This window comes from Chiloscyllium plagiosum, unplaced genomic scaffold, assembly GCF_037043375.1.
Source record: "Chiloscyllium plagiosum isolate Xiang-an unplaced genomic scaffold, Cpla_swu_hap1 HiC_scaffold_49, whole genome shotgun sequence".
Classification (NCBI taxonomy): Eukaryota; Metazoa; Chordata; class Chondrichthyes; order Orectolobiformes; family Hemiscylliidae; genus Chiloscyllium; species Chiloscyllium plagiosum.
Genome location: NW_028270187.1, coordinates 10,034,042 through 10,049,536, shown reverse-complemented (window position 1 = coordinate 10,049,536; position 15,495 = coordinate 10,034,042). Strand labels below are relative to the sequence as shown.

General features: G+C 44.5%; 1 protein-coding gene and 1 pseudogene across 2 annotated transcripts in view; one reads left to right on the top strand and one right to left on the bottom strand.

Annotated features, from left to right (window-relative positions):
* The window catches only part of LOC122545372 (uncharacterized), a 66,523-nt gene extending 54,067 nt beyond the window's left edge, over nt 1-12,456 (top strand). For both annotated transcript variants that reach the window (XM_087984559.1, XM_087984557.1), the window contains one exon: nt 10,933-12,456. The gene's annotated coding sequence lies outside the window, so the exon portion shown is untranslated. The remainder of the gene's footprint in view (nt 1-10,932) is intronic.
* Nucleotides 1-15,495, bottom strand: part of LOC148135504 (uncharacterized) — a 303,943-nt pseudogene that overhangs the window by 17,330 nt on the left and 271,118 nt on the right.

The following is a 15,495-nucleotide window of genomic DNA, read 5'->3' as shown; positions in this document are numbered from 1 at the left end:
AGAGGGGGTGGGAATCTCTGGGAATTCACTTCCTAGTAGGTGGGGGCATGTCGGGATACTGAATAAATTGAAGGAGGGTCAGACAGATTGTTAATCAGTGAGGGGTTGAAGGGAGCGAGGGCAGGAAACTGCAGTGAGGCTGGGATGAGATCAGCCACAGCTGTATAGAATGGGGGAAGCAGGGTCCCGAGGGCTCCTCGCCTGTATGTTGTGTTGATTGTCCAGCTGCCTAAACACTTTTTAGTGTGGCTCGCTCATAGCACATGCTCAGAAAGCTCTGAATCTGAGGGCCTAAACTGTGTGATGCATCACAGTCCATTAGTCTCTTAGAAACCAAGACCATTAGATATAGCAGCCATTCGGCCCATCAAGTCTGCTCTGCCATTCCATCATGGCTGATATGTTTGTTAACCCTATTTTCCTGCCTTCTCTCTGTAATGGTTAATCCTCCTCTTGATCAAGAACCTATCTCTGTCTTAAAGACATAAATGACAGCCGTCTGCAATAATGAGTTCCACAGATTCCCCACTGTCTGGCTGAAGAAATTCCGCCTCATCTCAGTTGTAAAAGGAGTCCCCTTCATGCGGAGGCTGTGCCTTCGAGTCCCAGTCTCTCCTACTCGTGGAAACATCTTCTCCATGTCCACTCTATCCGGGCCTCTCGGTATTCTCCAAGTTTCAACCAGATTCTCCGTCACCCTTCTAAACACAATCGAGTCCAGAGTCCTGTTCCTCAACCTCTCCTCATATGACAAGCTCTTCATCCCTGGGATTTTTCTGGACTCCTTCCACGTTCAGCACATTCTTCCTTGGGATGCTCACAATGTTCCAAATATGGTCTGACCAGAGCCTGATACAGCCTCAGCAGTACATCCCTGCTCTTGTATTCTACACCTCTTGAAAGGAATGCTGACATTCCATTTGCTTAACTGCCAACTGAAACTGCCCATCAACCTGAAGAGAATCCTGAACCTGGACTCCCAAGTCCATTTGTGCTGTAGATTTTTGAACCTTTTCACCATTTAGAAAAGTCAACCCCTCTATTCTTCCTACTAAAGTACATAACTTCTCACGTTCCCATTTCTCAACATCTCCTGTTTCAATCTGTTCCATCTCCTTCTGCCATTTTGTGGCACACCTCTCCTAGCCAAATCTTTCTGCAGCCTCACCCCTTCCTCAATACTACCTGTCCTTCCAGCTATCTTTGTGCCATCAAAGAAACACTCAGTACAATGAAATGGCAATGCTCCTCATGTGAATGATGCTAGACCTAGAGTGAATGGCTCCTTGCCCCCAAAGACCAAGGCCAGAAGGGACCACTGTTGTACTGAGGCAATCAACAGATTGATGTCCCAGGGTCTAAAAAGTAGGTATCCCCTGAAAACAAGATGAAAGATAAAACAATTAGCCATCAGTTCCCTCTTCCAATTCACACTGCCTTGTTGTTAATTTAGTTGAGAGAGATGGAACACCTCTATGATTTAGATGATTACAAACACTATCGATGATTAAAAATTCAAATGTTAAAAAATTTGAAAAGCTTGGGCTCCATGCTATAAGCAAGAGAAACACTAGCAATGTTTAAATGTGGCTGGGTTTCTGAGGGATAAGATAAAATCTTAACCAGAGAAAATCTCCACTTTCACTGAACCAGAAATGTTATAAAGTGTATATATATATTATATTCTTTACCAGCCTTTCTTGGTTTGAGATGGTGAAAACTGAGTACATCAAACTGCTATCTGTTTTGGAGTCATCTATAATCAAAAAAACAATAAGCAAAGTGAACCAAATGATTTGAGATCAGAATATTAAAATAACAGCAAACAATGCCTCAAAATTAAATATGGAGTGATAATTAAGGTCACAGCCCCAACCCAACAATAACATAAACTGAAGCTCTTGGCGATATAGGAACATTTTCAAAGCAGTTCACGAACCAGGTGACTCAATAACATCGAATGTGTATTTTGCATCAACAAAGTTTGCACCTACCCTCCCAGAACAAGCTCACAGGGAAGGTGGAGGCCCTGGGGTAATTTACAATTTTTTTATTATTAATCACTCATGACACATGGGTAACACCCACTGGACCCTGCGTTTATTGCCCAACTCATCCCTGGTGGACTACTTGAGAAGGTAGGGATAAGCTGCTTTCTTGAACTGCTGCAGTCCATGTGCTGTGGATAGAAATGCATTGCCCTGAGGGAGGGAATTCCAGGATTTTAGCCCAATGACACTGAAGGAATAGTGTCATATTTCGAAGTCAGAACACTGCATGGCCCAAAGGGGAACTTGTAGAGGGTGGGTGTTCCCACGTATCTGCTGCACTTGTCCGTCAAAATGGAAGTGGTCATGGGTTTTGAAGGTGTTGCCTGAGGATCTCTGGTGTATTTTCACAGTACATCTTGGTATTGCTGCTAATGAGCATTGGTAGTAGAGGGAGTGGATGCTTGTGGATGTGGTTCCCAGGAAGTGGGGACTGCTTTTTCCATCGATGATGTTGAGCTTTTCAAATATTGTTGGAGCTGCAACCATCCAGACAAGTGGGGAGCATTCCATCACACTCCTGACTTGAGACTGAGATACTTGGAATGGCTCAATCAGGGAAGACTCTGACCATATATATCCCTCTCAGGGATAAAGGAATAAAATCATGAAGAATCAATATTGTTCTATTTTCTTCAGATCTATCCTACAAACTCCAGTATGAGTCACACCCATCACACACAGTCTCCCTCACATGTTCAAAGTTTGGGTGAAGATTTGTAGCTCGGGTGCTCGTTGTTGTGGTTCTGTTCGCCAAGCTGGAAATTTTTGTTGCAAACGTTTCGTCCCCTGTCTAGGTGACATCCTCCGTGTTCGGGAGCTTCCTGTGAAGCACTTCTGTGGTGTTTCCTCTGGCATTTATAGTGGCCTGTCCCTGCTGCTTCCAGTTGTCAGTTTCAGCTGTCCGCTGTCGTGGCCGGTATATTGGGTCCAGGTCGATGTGTTTGTTGATGGAATCTGTGGATGAGTGCCATGCTTCTAGGAATTCCCTGGCTGTTCTTTGTTTGGCTTGCCCTATAATGGTAGTGTTGTCCCAGTCGAATTCATGTTGCTTGTCGTCTGCGTGTGTGGCTACTAAGGATAGCTGGTCGTCGCGTTTCGTGGCTAGTTGATGTTCATGGATACGGATCGTTAGCTGTCTTCCTGTTTGTCCTATATAGTGTTTTGTGCAGTCCTTGCATGGGATTTTGTACACTACATTAGTTTTGCTCATGCTGGGTATCGGGTCCTTCGTTCTGGTGAGTTGTTGTCTGAGGGTGGCTGTTGGTTTGTGTGGTGTTGTAAGTCCTAGTGGTCGCAGTAGTCTGGCTGTCAGTTCTGAAATGCTCCTGATGTATGATAACGTGGCTAGTCCTTTGGGTTGCGGCATGTCCTCGTTCCGTTGTCTTTCTCTTAGGCATCTGTTGACGAAATTGCGCGGGTATCCGTTTTTGGCGAATACCTTGTACAGGTGTTCCTCTTCCTCTTTTTGCAGTTCTGGTGTGCTGCAGTGTGTTGTGGCCCTTTTGAATAGTGTCTTGATGCAACTTCGTTTGTGTGTGTTGGGGTGGTTGCTTTCATAGTTCAGGACTTGGTCTGTGTGTGTGGCTTTCCTGTATACCTTTGTGGTGAATTCTCCGTTCGGTGTTCTCTGTACCATCACGTCTAGGAATGGGAGTTGGTTATCCTTTTCTTCTTCTCTGGTGAATCGGATTCCTGTTAGTGTGGCGTTGATGATCCGGTGTGTTTCCTCTATTTCTGTGTTTTTAACGATTACAAAGGTGTCATCAACATATCTGACCCAGAGTTTGGGTTGAATTTGTGGTAAGACTGTGTTTGTTCTAACCTTTGCATTACTGCTTCTGCTATGAGTCCAGAGATCGGTGAGCCCATGGGTGTTCCGTTGATTTGTTCGTATATCTGGTTGTTGAATGTGAAGTGTGTTGTGAGGCACAAGTCCAGTAGTTTAAGTATGCCGTCTTTGTTGATAGGTTCAACGTCCTGTTGTCTGTTCTGTATGTCCAGCAGGTTGGCTATTGTTTCTCTGGCTAGGGTTTTGTCAATAGAGGTGAACAGTGCCGTTACGTCGAATGAGACCATAGTTTCTTCCTTGTCTATGTGTATATTTCTGATGATGTCCAAGAATTCCTGTGTTGATTGTATAGATTGTCTGGATCCGCTGACCAGGTGTTTCAGTTTCTGCTGTAGTTCTTTAGCCAGTTTGTGTGATGGTGTCCCTGGTAGTGATACTATGGGTCTGAGTGGGATGTCTGGTTTGTGCACTTCCCTCACATGTACTGAAAGCCTTTGATTTCTGCCGGTTAGTAATAATTCTCAAAGTATGCCCCTTGTTCGAGGATCTCGAGGTTTGTAAATAAAATGATTAGTTGCCATCCTGTATCCCTGTGTTCTTCACTGAAGAGTACATGGCTCCAGCACAACTCAAAACTAAAAGGTCAAAAGAAAAGATGGAAAATTGTCTTCAACAGCAGTCAGACAGTCCCCAGGTGGCAAATAATATCTGTCCCTGCTGAGTTTCTCCAACAATTTCTGTATTTCTTTTCATTTCTGACACTCAGTGCCTGAAGAAGGCTAATGAAATGCTGGCCTTTATATCGAGAGGACTAGAGTACAAGGATGCAGAAGGGATGCTGCAGTTATACAAAACCCTGGTTAGACCCCACTTGGAGCAGATCTGGGCACCACACCTGAGGAAGGATAGATTGGCCTGGGAGTACAGCGTGAGTTTACAAGATTGATACCTTTGCTTCAGGGGTTATGAGGAGAGATTACATAAAGTAAGCCTGTTCTGTCCAGAATTTACAGGGTTTAGGGATGATCTGATCGAAGATATTAACAGGAGAAGACAGGGTATAGAAATTGAAAGTGTTTCCACTGGTCGGGGATCTTTGAACTAGGGAGGGCATTGCTGGAGAATTAGGGCCAGACTGTTCAAGAGAGATGTTAGGAAGTACTACTACGCACAAAGGCTGGGAAAGGTTTGGAACTCTCTACCACAAACAGCAGGCATTGCTGGATCATTTGTTAGTTTTAAATCTGAGAGAGAATTTTTTTTTGTTCAACAAAGTTATTAAAGGGGATAGGGGCACGAGCAGGTCGATGGAGTCAGGACACAGATCTACCATTGAATGGTTGCACAGGATCAAGGAGCTGAATGGCTTCGTCCTGCTCCTTTCTATGAATATTCCACATTAATAAATCATGGAATCCCCTGCAGTTACAAAATGACATTTCCACACACCAGAGCAATTAATGATTTCAAATAGAAACTGAAAGTCCAAATATTTTATTTTCACATGTTCCAGACCTCTTACCCTTCACTTTAAAATGATGTCCCCCCCTTGTTACTGACCCTTCGACTAAGGGGAACAGCTGCTTCCTGCCCCCTGTCCATGTCCCTCATATTAGCATCATAGAGTCATACAGCAAGGAAACAGACCTTTCAGTCCAACTAGTCCATCCCGACCATAATCTCAACCTAAACCCGTCCCACTTGTTTACACTTGGCCTATAACTCTCCAAACCTTTCCTATTCTTGTACTTATCAAAATGTCTTTTAAACATTATAACTGTCCTTTTATCCTCCACTTCATCTGGGAGTTAAATCCACACGTGTACCGCTAGCTATATAAAAAAAAAAGTTGCCCATCATGTCATTTTTAAAAATGTTTCTCCTCTCACCTGAAAACTATGTCCCCTGGTCTTGACGCCCACCCCCACCCTTGGGAAAAGACACCTGCAATTCACCTGATCTATGCCCATCATCATTTCATAAACCTCTATACCCCTCAAACTTCTGCACTCCAGTGATAATAGTCCCAGCCCATCCAGCCTCTCCTCATAACTCAAACGCTCCATTCCCAACAACATACTGATATATCTTTTCTGAACCCTCTCCAGCTTAATAATGTCCTTCCCAGAACTGGACACAATACACCAGAACAGGCTTCACCAGTGTCCTGTACAACCACATGATATCCCAACCCCAACGATCAAAAGGTCTGAGCAATGAAGTCAAGTGTTCTAAACACCTTCTCAAACACCCTGTCTACCTGTGACACAAACCCCAAAGAATTATATACCTGAACCCGTAGGTCTCTCTGCTGTACAACACTACCAATCTTACAGACCTCTATCATGACCCCTCCACCATCAACCATCTCTGTTGTTCAGGAAACAACCCAAACTTCTTTCCAATGCTTCCAGAGATTTGTTTTTGTTGATCTTCCCAATCAGACAAATACCAGCATGAACGCTGACCAATATGCATTGATGTAGGATCAGCAGCTCACAGGTTCACACTCACCATTCAATAGACTTGACCCGATCTCTGCATATTCAAAATTTCTTGCAGGTCTGTCGATTTCGCATCACCTCCCTTGGAATGAAATATTTCCAGACCATTAAGCAAACAAGTCCTGCTGTTTGCATGCAAAAATCCCTGGCAACATGGTCACTGAGCCAAGCTCCCAAGGAGTTGTCCAGAATCCTCCTGGAATTGTCCAGAATCTGGTTCAGAACTTCTATGTTCATAGAATCATAGTATTTTACTGTAGGGAAGGAGGCCATTCATATCTGTACCAGCTCCTGAAAGAGCTACCCAGCTAGTCCCACTTTCCAGCCCTATCTCTGTAGCCCTCTAACATCAAATTTATATCCAGCTCTCTTTTTGAACCTCCTATGGAATCCGCCTCCCAAGCAGCACATTCCAAACCCAACAACCCAATAAGTTTCTCCACATCTCACTCTCTCACTGACAATCTTGAAATTCTAGCCAGCCAGTTTCTAATAAACAAATGAGTGGGAAACAATAACTTGTTTTTCCGTCAGAATTTGTTCAAATTTTCAACGCCTCAATAAGGTCACCACTTCATCTGAAATCCCTCATTGTTGTATGAAAAGGATACCATCTCCTTCACACTCAGGTTTGAACAGCCTTCATTAAATAAGGTATCCAGAACAGAACAAAATCAGCCTGGGTAAGAGAAGCCCAACTCCCTTTATCAAATGTATTTCTAAATTCAGCTTCTGTTGCCTGTGTCGGTAAGGTGTTATACACTTACAAAGAAATATCCAACAGATCAAAAGTTTATCTCCAATGCGATCTAATATTCTCCATTCAATGCTTGTGCTGTCACCGGAATTAATTTCTTTTCTGCCCTCTACTTTGTGTTAGGTTAGCTCAATTGGCTGAAATGTGGAGTAAGATTGACAGCGTGGGTTTAAATATCTCTCTCTCTCTCTCTCTCTCTCTCTCTCTCTGGCACTCCAGCTGAGGTCCACCAGTGTCTTGTACAACTTCACATCACCTCCTTGTTCTCAGTCTCTATGCCCCTATTAATAAAGCTGAGGATGTTGTGTGTTTTATTAACTGCTGTCCCCTTGTTATGCCGCCTTCACTGATCTGTGGACATATACCCCCAGGCTCCCTCTGCTCCTACACCTGCTTTAGTTTTTTTTACTCCCCCCAAATCTATTGTCTTTCTGCTTCTTTGAACCAATGTCATTCCCCAAATTTTTGTTGAATCAATTTTGTCTTTATTTTCAGAAGGACATGAATTAAAACCTATTTTGTTCAAGCAAACATTATTTTCTCCGTCCCAGTTGTTTTGCTACTAAGTAACAGTATAACTCCAGAAGAACATACAGTGTAGGATAAGGTTGAGTCAATTTAGCCCCTCAGTAACCTGCTCCGCTATTCCATACAATCGCAGCTGATCCCATCTCAGCCTCAATCCCATCTCAGCCTCAACCCCACTTTCCTGAAAACACTCCCTTTGACCCATCACTGATTAACAATCTGTCTGTCTCCTCCTCCAACTTATGCAGTGTCCTGGAGGGTGGGGGGGGAGTGATCCCACAGATTTACAACCCCTTCATTTCAGAGATTTCATTCCTCCTTATCTTTGTTTTCAATCTGCCCAGCCCCTTATCCTGAACCGATAACCTCTCGTTCAATATTCTCCGACATGAGCAAACATCCTCTCTTCATCTCCTTTGTCAATACCCCCTTTAGCATCTTATAGCCCTCAGTCAGTTCTCCTCTGTACACTCCAGAGAAACCACTCAATCTCTCATCTAACGCAAACCCTTCATTGCTGGAAATGATTGGGTGAATCTCTTCTGAACTGCATCAGTCCTCAAGTAGAGAGATCAAAATTGTACCAGTCTGTTCTCATAATACTAACCTTTTCATCTTCGCGATCAATTCAGTGATCTCCTTTGAACTCCTGGAGGGATTCAACTACATCCCTCCTCAACTACTCACAGTCCTCCGGATGTGGAAACCCCAATCCCTTGTACAGTTGCAGTAACAATTACCTACTTCAATACTCCATTCCTTTCACATTAAATGTCTTCTTTGTGACCTGCTGTAGCCTGTACACTACTTTGAGATTCATCCACACGGACATCCTGTTCCCTTTGCACTGACATTTTGAATTTTCTCTCCTGTTCAGATGATAACTTGCCTTCTTCAATTCTTCCAACTGCAATGGATAACCTCACCACTGATGGGACTGACCAACGCTCAGTTCAGTGTCTAACGGAAATTGAGAGAGTGTCCTCGATTTGAACTGTTATGCTTTAGATTTGCAAATGAGTCAGACACCATGATCCATTTGCTCCAATTTGTCTAACAAATGTAAAAATGTTGGCTTTGCACCCCAGAGTGATTTTTCAGCCCATTCGGACAGTGTTTGAATGCTGTTGCAAGTTGTTAATCACCTCACTAACTTACTTGTGCCACCGGGAACTGCTGGAAGAATCAGCTGGAGAAAATAAGGGAGAAAGAACATGTTTTACTGTAAATATTCAGCTTCACCTGCTAGCAAATGAATCTGGATTCCTTGACTGATGCACAAGCAACAATTATTCCAATTGTAATCTTTAGTTTATAACTATGCTGACCATTCTTCTGAACACAACACATTACTTGGGGAGACATAAAAAGTAATTTCATCTGCCACTTGTTCAGCCTGCCCTCATCCTCAAACAAAAACACGGTGTGGAACGTGCTTTGTAAGTTCACTGGTGGGTTGTGGAAATCACTGACTGGGCCGTGAATTTATTATCCATCCCAAGTTGAGCCCTTGAGAATGAGATAGTGAGCTGCCTTCTTGAACTACTGCAGTCCCTGTGCTGTTGGTAGACCCACAATACCATTAGAGAGGGAATTCCAGGATTTTGACCCAGGAACACTATAAACGAATAGCTGATATATTTCCAAGTTGGATGGTGACTGGCTCAGGGGGAAACTTGCAGGAGGTGGTATTCTCATGTACCTGCTGTCCTTGCCCTTCTAGATGGAAGTGATTATGGGTTTGGAAGGTGCTGTCTGAGGAACTTCTGCAGTGCATCTCACAGATGGTGGAGAGAGTGGATGTGGTGCCAATCAAGCATGGGCTGTGTTGTCTCTGGATGGTCTTTGGCTTCTCAAGTGTTGTCTATGAGGTGCATTGCAGAAGTGATTGAGTGTCTATTTGCGTGCACATGAAAGTGTGTGTGTATCAATGGAATGTCTGTATTTCTCTCACACACACATGCACAACTTCATACTCTCACTCAAACACACTCGCACACATACTCTCTCATAGACACACCCTCATATGCTCTATGTGAGCAACATTAATTTGAAACCCACGTTGAATCCCAACTGGAGAACAATCACTAGCGTTACCTGACAGAGTGTCTCACCCACCTTGTTTCCTGGTCCGGAGTTTAATGGGAAGCAATGTGACAAGAGAAAGGATCACCTAACAGTGAGACAATGAGTTCTGCCATCTCAGCGCTGTGTTCCTGTGCTGGATTCAGAGAGGGATTTCCTGTCAACAACATCATTGCTTCAGCAAACACCAACCCCAGTGTTTCCTGTTCCCTGTTGCCCTTACCCCCTGCCAACACCCATCCATTTGGAGGGAAACCCCTGTATCTGTGAAATTCACTCCATATCCTCACCATTGCAGTGACATCACTGTTTCTGTGCAGCCTGTCTTATTAACAACATCCCACCAATCCAACCCAAACTATTCAATACTAAACTCAAAAAATCACTCTGCACTCCCATCTCTCGAAATTGTCGAACAGAAATTACTGTCCCTCATTTTCACAGCCTACATGTATCGAGGAAAAACTTCCCTTTGTCCTCCACCTGTCAGCAGCAATTGGACCATTCACAGAGAAACATTGAAAATATGATCGTGAGGAGGCCTTTTGGCCCCTCCAGCCTGCTCCACCCATTCAATGAGATCATGGCTGATCACCCAACTTGATCCTGTATCTCCCTGCGTTATCCCTTTAACCCCTAAGAACTCTATCCACTCCTTCCTGAATAACATGCAGTATTCTGGCCCTGACTGCTTTCTGTGGCAGAGAATTCCACAGGCTCTCCACTCTCTGCATGAAGACATTTCTCCCCATCTCAGTCCTGCCCAGTTTCCTTTAGACTGTGACCCCCTCGTTCTGGACTCTCTATCCGGTAACTGGGAACACCCTTCCTGTGTTCACTCTGTCTCGTCCTTGTTCAAATTGAGAGGTTTCTATGGGATTTCCCATTAATTCTTCCAAACTCTAGTGAATATCATCCTAACCAATCCAGTCTCTCTCCATTTGTCAGTTCTGCCATCCCAGGAATCACTCATGGAAACCTGCTGTACAACCTCATGAGATCCCAAACTACGCACACAGTTCTCCAGGGTAGCCAGCCACCCTGCTCCTCGACTTGAATCCTCTCGCTATGAAGGCCTCCCTTATCTGAGAAAGGATGTTACTTTCCTCTTCCCTCTGCCCCCCCCCCCTCCCCCAACTCGCATAGCTGCTGCCATACATTCTGGGTTTTTCCAGCACTTTGGGTTTATAACCTGTAACATTAACTCTCTCTCCATAGATGCTGCAGACCTGCTGAGTTTCTGAAGCAAGTTTTTAAAGAGTGTTTATGTCAAGTTTTCAGCTGGACTCCAGTGAAGAACTAGTACTGATCATGGATGAAGAATGGACTACCTGGCACTGTGGGGTCGGAATTACTGGTCACATTAAGTATTGTTGCACTGGGACCCCTGTTGATCACAACAGACTGGTATTGGCCTTGGTGCTGGGACTGGAAAAATTCAGTGGCCAGTTCTGTCCTGTCTGAGCTAGAGTTGTAATTCCCGCTAGCATTGTTTAAGGCTTTCTGTTGAAAGTAGGGTCCAGTACCTCCGCTCATTACACACTCTGGAATGAGACAACTCCCAATCAGAACCTCCGTTTTAGTGGCTCTGGGGGCGAGGAAAATCCCAGTAACAGGAACTGGAACAAAATAAGACAAAGAGGAAATAAAAGATTGGATGTTGAAATTGTCTCTGTTTTTCATGGATGTTATCATCGATGACATGATGATAATTGATGGAAAGGAGACATAAAACAAGCGAGATTTCACATCATTACAAAGTCTCCCTGTGTTGTACAATCTCCACTTTGAAAGATTTGTGTAAACTATGGATGGCCAAATGGTACCTCATCCAACCATTGCCTCTTGATGTTCAATGGTGTTACCATCACTGTCCCCACCCCGCTGCACAATCAACATCCTTGTGGGTTACTGTTACTGTTTGCACCCCAGCCTACTATCAACATACTGGGGGTTATCGTCACTGTCCCCACCCCACTGCACTATCAAAATCCTAAGGGTTACTGTCACTGTTCCCACTCCCACCCCACTATCAATGTCCTGGGGGTTACCATCACTGTGGCCAACCCCACCCTAGTATGAACATCTTTGGTATTAACTTCAGCCTCCTTCAGCTTGTATTGTCTCAGCTTCGACCTTTCTCTGATGGATTGTTTCACAAGGAATTGTAAACTCAGATCTACAGCACAGAAACGGGACCTTCAGCTGACTGAATCCATGTCAGTCAAAAGTAGCCAACTCTATTCTCTAGTACCATTTTCCCAGTCATAGGGTCACACAGCATGGAAATAGGCCTGTCGGCCCAGCGCGTCCATGCTGACCTGGTCTCACTCGCAAAACTAGTCCCATTTGTTTACGTTTGGCCCATATCCATTGAAACCTTTCCTATCCATGTATCTTTCCAAATCTCTTTTAGAGGTTGTTTTTATACCCACTTCCTCTGGCAGCTCATTCCAAATATAAGGCACTTGTAGGACCATATTTGGAACATTGTAAGCTGTTTTGGGCCCCCTATCTCAGAAAGGATGTGCTGAACTTGGAAGGGGTCCAGATGGCGTTTACAAGAAAGATCCCAGGGATGAAGAACGTGTGATATGAGACAACATTGAGGACTCTGGTTCTTAATTAGAAGGGTGAGGGAGAAACTGATTGAAAGTTACAGAATATTGAGAGGCATGGATAGAGTGGACATGGAGAAGATGTTTCTATGAGTAGGAGAGATGAGGACCCAAAAGCACAGCTTCAGAGTGAAGGGATGTCCCTTTAGAACTGACATACTGTTGGGGTGGGGGGGGGGGGGTAAGAAACGACTTACCGGGGATAAGCAATGGGGCACAGGTCTCTGGCATAGAGAATGTCCATGTTGCTCAGAAGGGAAGGGGGAAGAGAAGCAGAGCATTAGTCATCGGGGACTCCATAGTTAGGGGGACAGACAGGAGGTTCTGTGGAAATGAGAGAGACTTACGGTTGGTGTGTTGCTTCCCAGGTGCCAGGTTGATGATGTCTCTGATCGTGTTTTCAGGATCCTTGGTAGTAGTTCGCGTATAGATGAGGTTGCGATTAGGTAGGTCCAAACTAAGGTTTCCGGGTCAGAAGAGCATTCCAGTTTGAAGTGTGTCTAATTCAATACAATGAGCATCTGGAATAAGGTAGGTGAACTTGCAGCATAGGTTGGTACCTGGGATTTTGATGTTCTGGCCATTTCAGAGACCTGGGTAAAGCAGAGACATGAATGGTTGTTGCAGGTTCCACCATTTAGATGTTTCGGGAAGAACAGAGACAATGGTAATAAAGAGGTGCAGTATTACGGCTGCAGAAATGTTGAGGACTCATCAATTGAGTTAGTATAGGCTGTGATTAGAAATAGGAAAGGAGACAGTTTTCTATAGGCCTCTGAATAGTTTCAGAGATTTAGAGGAAAAGGATAGCAAAGATGATTCTCGACAGGAATGAGAGTGACAGGGTAGTTGTGAGAGTGACAGGGGACTTCAACCCCCCAAATATTGACTGGGAATACTGTAGTTCAAGTACTTTAAATGGGTCAGTTTTTGTCCAGTGCGTGCAGGAGGGTTTTCTGCCACGGTATGTAGACAGGTCAACAAGGGGTGAGGCCACATTGGATTTGGTACTGGGTAATGATCCTGTCTGAGTGTTAGATTTGGAGGTAGGTCACGACTTTGGTGATAGTGATCACAAAACACTTATGTTTACTTTACTGTTGGAAAGGGATAGATATGCACTGGAGGGCAAAAGCTAAGTTGGGGGTAAGGCAATTATGATACGGTTACACAAGACAGCACGATGGGCGGCACGGTGGCACAGTGGTTAGCACTGCTGCCTCACAGCGCCAGAGACCCGGGTTCAATTCCCGCCTCAGGCGACTGACTGTGTGGAGTTTGCACGTTCTCCCCGTGTCTGCGGGGGTTTCCTCCGGGTGCTCCGATTTTCTCCCACAGTCCAAAGATGTGCAGGTCAGGTGAATTGGCAATGCTAAATTGCCCGTAGTGTTAGGTAAGGGGTAAATGTAGGGGTATGGGTGGGTTGCACTTCGGCGGGGCGGTGTGGACTTGTTGGGCCGAAGGGCCTGTTTCCACACTGTAAGTAATCTAATCTAATCTAATCTAATCTAAAAAAAGACTCAGGATGAATAGGATGGGGAAGGAAACTGCAGGCGATGGGCACATTAGAAATATGGAGCGTCTTCAAGGGCCCAATGGGAGAAGTGGCAGATGGAGTTGAAGTTAGATAAATGCGAGGTGCTGCATTTTGGGAAAGCAAATCTTAGCAGGACTTGTACGCTAAATGGTAAGGTCCTAGGGAGAGTTGCTGAACAAAGAGACATTGGAGTGTAGGTTCATTGCTCCTTGAAAGTGGAGTCGCTGGTGGATAGGATACTGGAGGTGTTTGGTATACTTTTATTTATTGGTCAGAGTATTGAATACAGGAGTTGGGAGGTCATATTGCAGCTGTACAGGACATTGGTTAGATCACTTTTGGAATATTGCATACAGTTTTGGTCTCCTTCCTATTGGAAGGATGTTGTGAACTTGGAAAGGGTTCAGCAAACTTGTACAAGGATGTTGGCAGGGTTGGAGGATTTGGACTATATGGAGAGGTTGAATGGGCTATTTTAACTGGAGCATCAAAGGCTGAGGGGTGACCTTATAGACATTTATAAAATTAAGAGGGACATGGAATTATAACCAGACAAAGTATTTTCCCTGGGGTGGGGGAGTCCAGAACTAGAGAGCATAAGTTTTGGGTGACAGGGGAAAGATATAAAAGAAACCTAAGTGGCAATTGTTTTTCACTCAGAGGGTGGCATGTGTATGGAATGAGCTGCCAACTGAAGTGGTGGGGGCTAGTACAATTGCAATACTTAATGGGCATCTGAATGGGTAAATGAATAGGAAGGGTTTGGAGGGATATGGTGCTGGCAGGTAGGACTAAATTGTGTTGGGATATCTGGTCGGCATGGACAAGATGCACTGACGGGTCTATTTCCATGCTCTACATCTCTATGACTCTGTAACAGCTACTCTGTGTTCGTGAGAAGTGTGTAACTGTCAGGCAGGCAGGAAGTTGTTGAGCGCAGGAGCCATGGTTTACTGAAGAAGTTAAATCGCTTGTCAAGAGGAAGAAGAATGCTTATGTTATGATGAGATGTGAAGGCTCAGTTAGGGTGATTGAAAGTTACAAGGTAGCCAGGAAAGACCTGAAGTGAGCTACGACGAGTGAGGAGGGGGCATGAGAAATTGGTGGATAGGATCAGGGAAAACCCTAAAGCCTTGTATTGGTATATAAGGGATAAAAGAATGACTTGAGTAAGTTTAGTGTCAATCAAGGACAGTAGTGGGAAGTTGTGCGTGGAGTCACAGGAGGTAGAAGAAGTACTAAATGAATATTTTTCATCAGTATTCACACTGGAAAAAGACAATTAGATTAGATTACATTACATTACAGTGTGGAAACAGGCCCTTCAGCCCAAGTCCACACCGACCCGCCGAAGCGCAACCCACCCATACCCCTACATTTACACCTTACCTAACACTACGGGCAATTTAGCATGGCCAATTCACCTGACCTGCACATCTTTGGACTGTGGGAGGAAACCCACACAGAAACAGGGAGAACGTGGAAACACCACACAGTCAGTCGCCTGAGGCGGGAATTGAACCCGGCAGCAGTGCTAACCACTGTGTCACCGTGCCGCCCACAATGTTGTCAAGGAGAATACTGAGAAACAGGCTACGAGACAAGTTGGGATTGAGGTTTACAAGG